This window comes from Neofelis nebulosa, chromosome 2 (genome assembly GCF_028018385.1).
Source record: "Neofelis nebulosa isolate mNeoNeb1 chromosome 2, mNeoNeb1.pri, whole genome shotgun sequence".
Classification (NCBI taxonomy): domain Eukaryota; kingdom Metazoa; phylum Chordata; class Mammalia; order Carnivora; family Felidae; genus Neofelis; species Neofelis nebulosa.
In genome coordinates, this window is record NC_080783.1 from 40,454,167 (window position 1) to 40,459,584 (window position 5,418).

The following is a 5,418-nucleotide window of genomic DNA, read 5'->3' on the forward strand; positions in this document are numbered from 1 at the left end:
TTCTCTTAGGTCATGCACCCTGGCACCAGGTCTGAGCCTTACCTCTACTGTTCCTCATCTCTTTCCATTTGGTGGTATGCAGATGCGTAGAAGAAGGTACCTTTGGGACTTCCCTCCATGAGTTTTTAAATTTATTTTATTTTATTATTTTATTTTTATTTTAATAGGCTTGAGGTCTTTTATTACTTTTTTTTTTTCTCACATTTACCATGCCATGAATTCATAAGGAATGGGTTCCAGCAGCTCAGGCTCCTTTCCATTGGTTCTCACGAAGTGTGCTTCTCTGGGTGGAGTAGGCTGGCTCTTCATTTGAACCCAAGTACCTTTCTCGTTTGCTTTCCTCTTTTCCTCCTGATCATTTTCCTTCACATGCTTCAGGAAGCTATCTTGGCTCTTTGAGTGCTTAATAGGCTCAATACATGCATTAATTCTCTTGGCAAGAACCTTGCCCTTAACTTGTTTATTTACAAAAATGCCAACAGCATGCTGGGTAACATTGTAGACTCTTCCAGTTTTGCCATGATAACATTTGTGGGGCATTCCTTTTTGAACAGTGCCCATTCCCTTGATGTCCACAATATCACCTTTCTTGTACATTTGCATGTATGTGGCCAACGCAACAAATCTATATTTTCTAAAAAGGCCTAAAGAACAGATAGCAGGTACCTCTCCTCTTCCTTTGTGTTGGTAATTTTGGCAAATTACTGGAAGATGGGAGTGCTGGCCAAAAAGCGCTCCATGAGTTTTAATCTTTCCCCTGTGGTAACAGTCAACACCAGAGAAGCTCCTTTCTCCAGGACCAGAGCCTGGGAGACTGTTGCTTTCTCATCCACAAATCTAAATCATTGACTGACTTGTGGGGCTCTTCCTTCACTATTGCTCTTAACCCTGGGAGACACATTTATTTTCTTCCTTCAAAGTAGATCAAATATCTCATTTTCATTATCCTTCTATAGCTATCATGGCATAACATGAACATTTAAAATAAATTGAACATGCTAATTGGGAATGTGACTCTCAGATAGCTCTTAATTTCCCACCAGTAAAATGATAAGGCACAATTGACAAAGGGAAGAGTGGGTTTCTGCAATTTGTGTTGTCAGGTTTCCAAGTAAGAGTGGAGGCTGATTTTAAAGTCAAGAATTGAAACATATGAAAACATTTAAATATATGAGTTTGAATTTGACATTTTACTGTTCGTTCATGGTGGGCACATGTTGTAGCTAATTTTGTTTTAACCCAGGGTGAATGGAATTTGGTTTTTCAGTTTGCTGTATTGTGCTTCAAGCTATTTTGAGTTTTTTTCTATAAGCATTTCTTTTGAGCATGCCCGGACCCAACTGACATTGCACTGATATCCCGACATAATCATTGGGGGTGGGACAGACTGTAGGAGGTGTGGAGGAAAAAAAAAAAAGGGGGGGTGTTTTTGAATCTCTCATTTTTTCTTGATTTTGGTTTCTCATTGTCTGCTTTTTAAAAATTTCTTACCAATAAGCTTACTATAATCTAGTTATTGTTTTGTTTTAACGATGGGGCAAGAGCAAAATGAATGAGAGCCAATATTTTCTTTTTGTGAGGGCCTCCCGCACCCCATCCACCTCAACTTGGAACAGGGTGACTTGGAGACTGAGGGCTCTGAGCCTGAAGCTTTCACAGCATTGACACAGGATTGAAGGACTTGGGGGAAGGAGAAAATTGGACCCTGAGAATCTGTCCAGCTTTTGTTCAAACAATCAATGAGAAAGATACTGGCCTTTTATGTTCTCAGCAGTCTCTTTTGAACAAACAGAGGCTGTCAGACTTCTGATTTTTTTTTTACCTTGTTGATTTTCTTTTCTGAAAAAATGGTACAGTACAAATAAGAGAAAATTCTCAAAGACAAGTTGGATACTGGAGTCAGTACTGCCATCAAGGTACTGATACCAAGGCTCTGCGTGAGTGTGTTCGATGTCACAGGAAGAAGGAAAAATAGAAGTACTGTGATTTGACCTTCCTGAATAAACACACAACACAATTTGAAGACCTAGTTGGACTAATTTTAGCAAGATAAGTTTTACACAGTAATAATGCATTCATAGTTAATGTTGAATAGAAATGTGACCTTCTTGCTGTAGTTATTTTGCTTACAAGCTATATTGCAGCACTTTGTAAAGTATCTATTTATAAATTGATACATCTGACATTGAGTTGCCCTTTTATTTACTTATTTATTTTGGTTTAGGCACTAAATAAGAAAGACAAATCAGTTTTTGTTTCTTTACTAACTTAGGGTATGATAAGGTTGGTAAACTTCAGTTCCAGCTAATTTTACCAATGATTCTGCACTTTTAAGATCTATGGTTATTCTAGTGGAAAATTGGTTGTAATAAGGTAAATATTTATAGGCACCTAGACTTTTTAGAACTACTCATTCTTATGTTTGCCTTTCCGACTAGTCACATATTCTATACATACTATTTTACAATTATTTATTCTTTGTTTTCCGTATATGTGTAGAGAACACTGGGCTAAAAACTTCAGTGAATGTATGACCACAGTCCAAATAGATTTATGGGCTAAGAGCTCTCTGAAGAAGCTGTTCTGTCTATAAAATGGAGAGGGTAATATTCTGAAGATACAGATTAATGCATGAAAATATTTTAACCTAAAGTATAATAATGTAGCATTTTTAAGGCAGTTAAAAGACTGGAGAAATATGTATTTGTAGTTCATTCAAAAGGACATCCTATGTGAACATCAAGGTTTTATATATGTGTGTGTGTGTGTCTATGTGTATAAATGTATATATGCACATGTATATAAAACAATGTATATATCTGCATATAATTTATGATTGTAGATCGCCATGTACACTTAAGAAAAATCATATGTGTCAAATGTGTTTATGTGATTCTAACTTAATTTGAGTTTACTTATGTAGGTGAGTGTGTATTTATATAATCGCTTACTCTTAAGAATATGTTTTTCTGGAACTTTCCCTGTATGTTGGTACTTACAGATGTTGTGGCCTAAGCATATGGGTGATAGATTTTATTAAGGTGTGGTATTGAGAGGTATGGCAGAAATAGTACTGGATGTAGAGTCAGAAAACTAGTTCTGAGTCATGGCTAGGTCAAATACTCTGAGACCTTTAAGAACTTAAATCACTCTTCTGCAATCTATTGGGAATCTAATAGGTAAATCTATTACCTAGTACACAGAACTATTGGAAAGTTTAAATGTGGTTATTCTAATGAAGGTGCTTTATAAGACCAAAAGTGTCATAATGCCACTTATCATCTCTATACCATTGTTTCTATGGCAAGTTTTAGGAATGGTGAGTGAGGATATGTGATATGGTAGTACCTAGAGTAGGGCAAAGGGGGCAATACTTTAAGGAGTGAGGATTTACGTACGTCCTCTTCTGGAGGGCAGAGTCTCTACTAAACTATTCGTAATTCTCATTCAGGGGAGACTTTTTTCCCCCCTTGACTTGCTTCTTCATTCCACAATTCATATCAGTATGAACGCATGGATATTTATTTCATTATATGTTATAATCCAATGTAATTTATTTTCTTGCTCCATTTGTTCCAGTTCTGGCATGGGGGAACTCTTTCAGTTAGCTTTTACCTATTATTGTGTGGTTTCTTTTCTCTTCCTTCCCTCCCTCCCTCCTTCTCTTTCCTTCCTTCCTTCCTTCCTTCCTTCCTTCCTTCCTTCCTTCCTTCCTTCCTTCCTTCCTTCCTTCCTTCCGTATTTCTTTTGCATTTTTTACTTTTTGGCACTACAAGATGTTTCAGACTCTTCTTGTATATTTCCTGTGCCGGACCTAGAATCTACTATTTCTCCAGAAAGCTGTAGTTCCCTCTATCAGAGAATGGTGTTAGAAACCAAGATCTGGGTGCTAGGTGTCCTTGTTAAATCGAGGTGAAGCTGCATCTAGGGCCTCTTGGCTGGCCACAAAGTATATATGTGTGCATCTCTGCCAATTTATAAATATTTCTCTATATAACCCAGTATATCTATATTAAGTTAAACATGGTATTTTCAACTTTAATCCATTACCACATAGATTATTCTAGTCCCCTCCTCTTCCTTATCTGTTAGCTCCAACTCCAATAATGAGAAGCCTGGCTTCCACCATTTCACTATGAGTTTACTCAGTTGTTCAGTTCCGGTGTACATGTGTAGCAGTATCAAAATTGTTAACCTATTTCTGTTAATTTTTCTGCCACTGGATAAAGATGTTCAGATTTCTTCCTATGTTTAATCTTTTACATTCTTATCCAGTCACTTGTTTAGCTCTCTTCTCTCTTTGCTCTACTACTATCTTTGGCTTCACCTTAAAAATCCTCTAAATACCCTTCCTCCCCATTTACATATAATTTCTCCAATTAATAAGTTTTAATTGTTAATGTTTATTTATTTACCTTTAGTGAGAGGGAGGGAAAGAGAGAGGAGAGAGAGAGAGAGGAAGACAGAGAATCCCAAGCAGGCTCTGTGCTGTCAGCATAGAGCCTGACCGGGGGCTCAATCTCGCAAACCATAGGATCGTTACTTGAACCAGGATCAAGAGTCGGTCACTTAACAGACTAAGCCACTAGGCACCCCTCCAATTAATAAGTTTTAGTTTTGTAAGATTATGTCAAGCTGTTCGGCTATCTTTTTTTAACAGGTCTCGATTACAAGGAACTATTCATTTAGTTAGTATTACTCCAGAATAAATCATTAAGAAAATAAAATATTAATCATTTACTAATTTTGAACCATCGGGTGCTCTTAAGATAAATTTTGATATTAAAGCAATATTATAATTAATATGCATACAGAAATATACTTAAATTGTTTTTATTTCTTTGATTATATACTTTGAGTACAAACTGCTTCTGTTTGCCAACAAGAAAAAAATTAGGGGGTGTATTTGGCATTGAGAAGAATTATAACTTCTATTAACTGGATCAGAGACTGTATGAAGGTATGAAATATGATGTTGTTTGTAATGCCTTTTTTTGCCTGTGGAAATGGGAACATAAGATGGTTTTTGGAACACCTGAAGAAATATTTCATTGCATAGCTTTAGGGAAAACAGGAACAATACAGAATATTTATTATATAAATAGTCTTTGTGCAACATCCCACAGAATCTGTGTTCTAGGTATAACAGAGGTGTTGTCCCATTAAAAAGGAAAGCTACAGCAGTAGCAAAAGAATTGAAAATTTGTTGGGAAATATATGCTTACATGAGACAAGAGTATAGTCATTCCATATATGTATTCATTTATTGACTCCTGCTAGTCATTTTCACACATGTGAATTTCCATGCTCCTGTTTTTAGGCACATATATGTAAATAATTGGTTCTCAAAATATTCAACATCTAGCAGTATGCCTACAATGCACAGCACAGTCCTCCACAGAAAGGAACTACCCAGTT

At 36.3% G+C, this 5,418-nt stretch overlaps 1 pseudogene; it reads right to left on the bottom strand.

Annotated features, from left to right (window-relative positions):
- Positions 1 to 204: 204 nt before the first annotated feature.
- Positions 205 to 701, bottom strand: LOC131490341 (large ribosomal subunit protein eL21-like; annotated as a pseudogene).
- Positions 702 to 5,418: the final 4,717 nt, after the last annotated feature.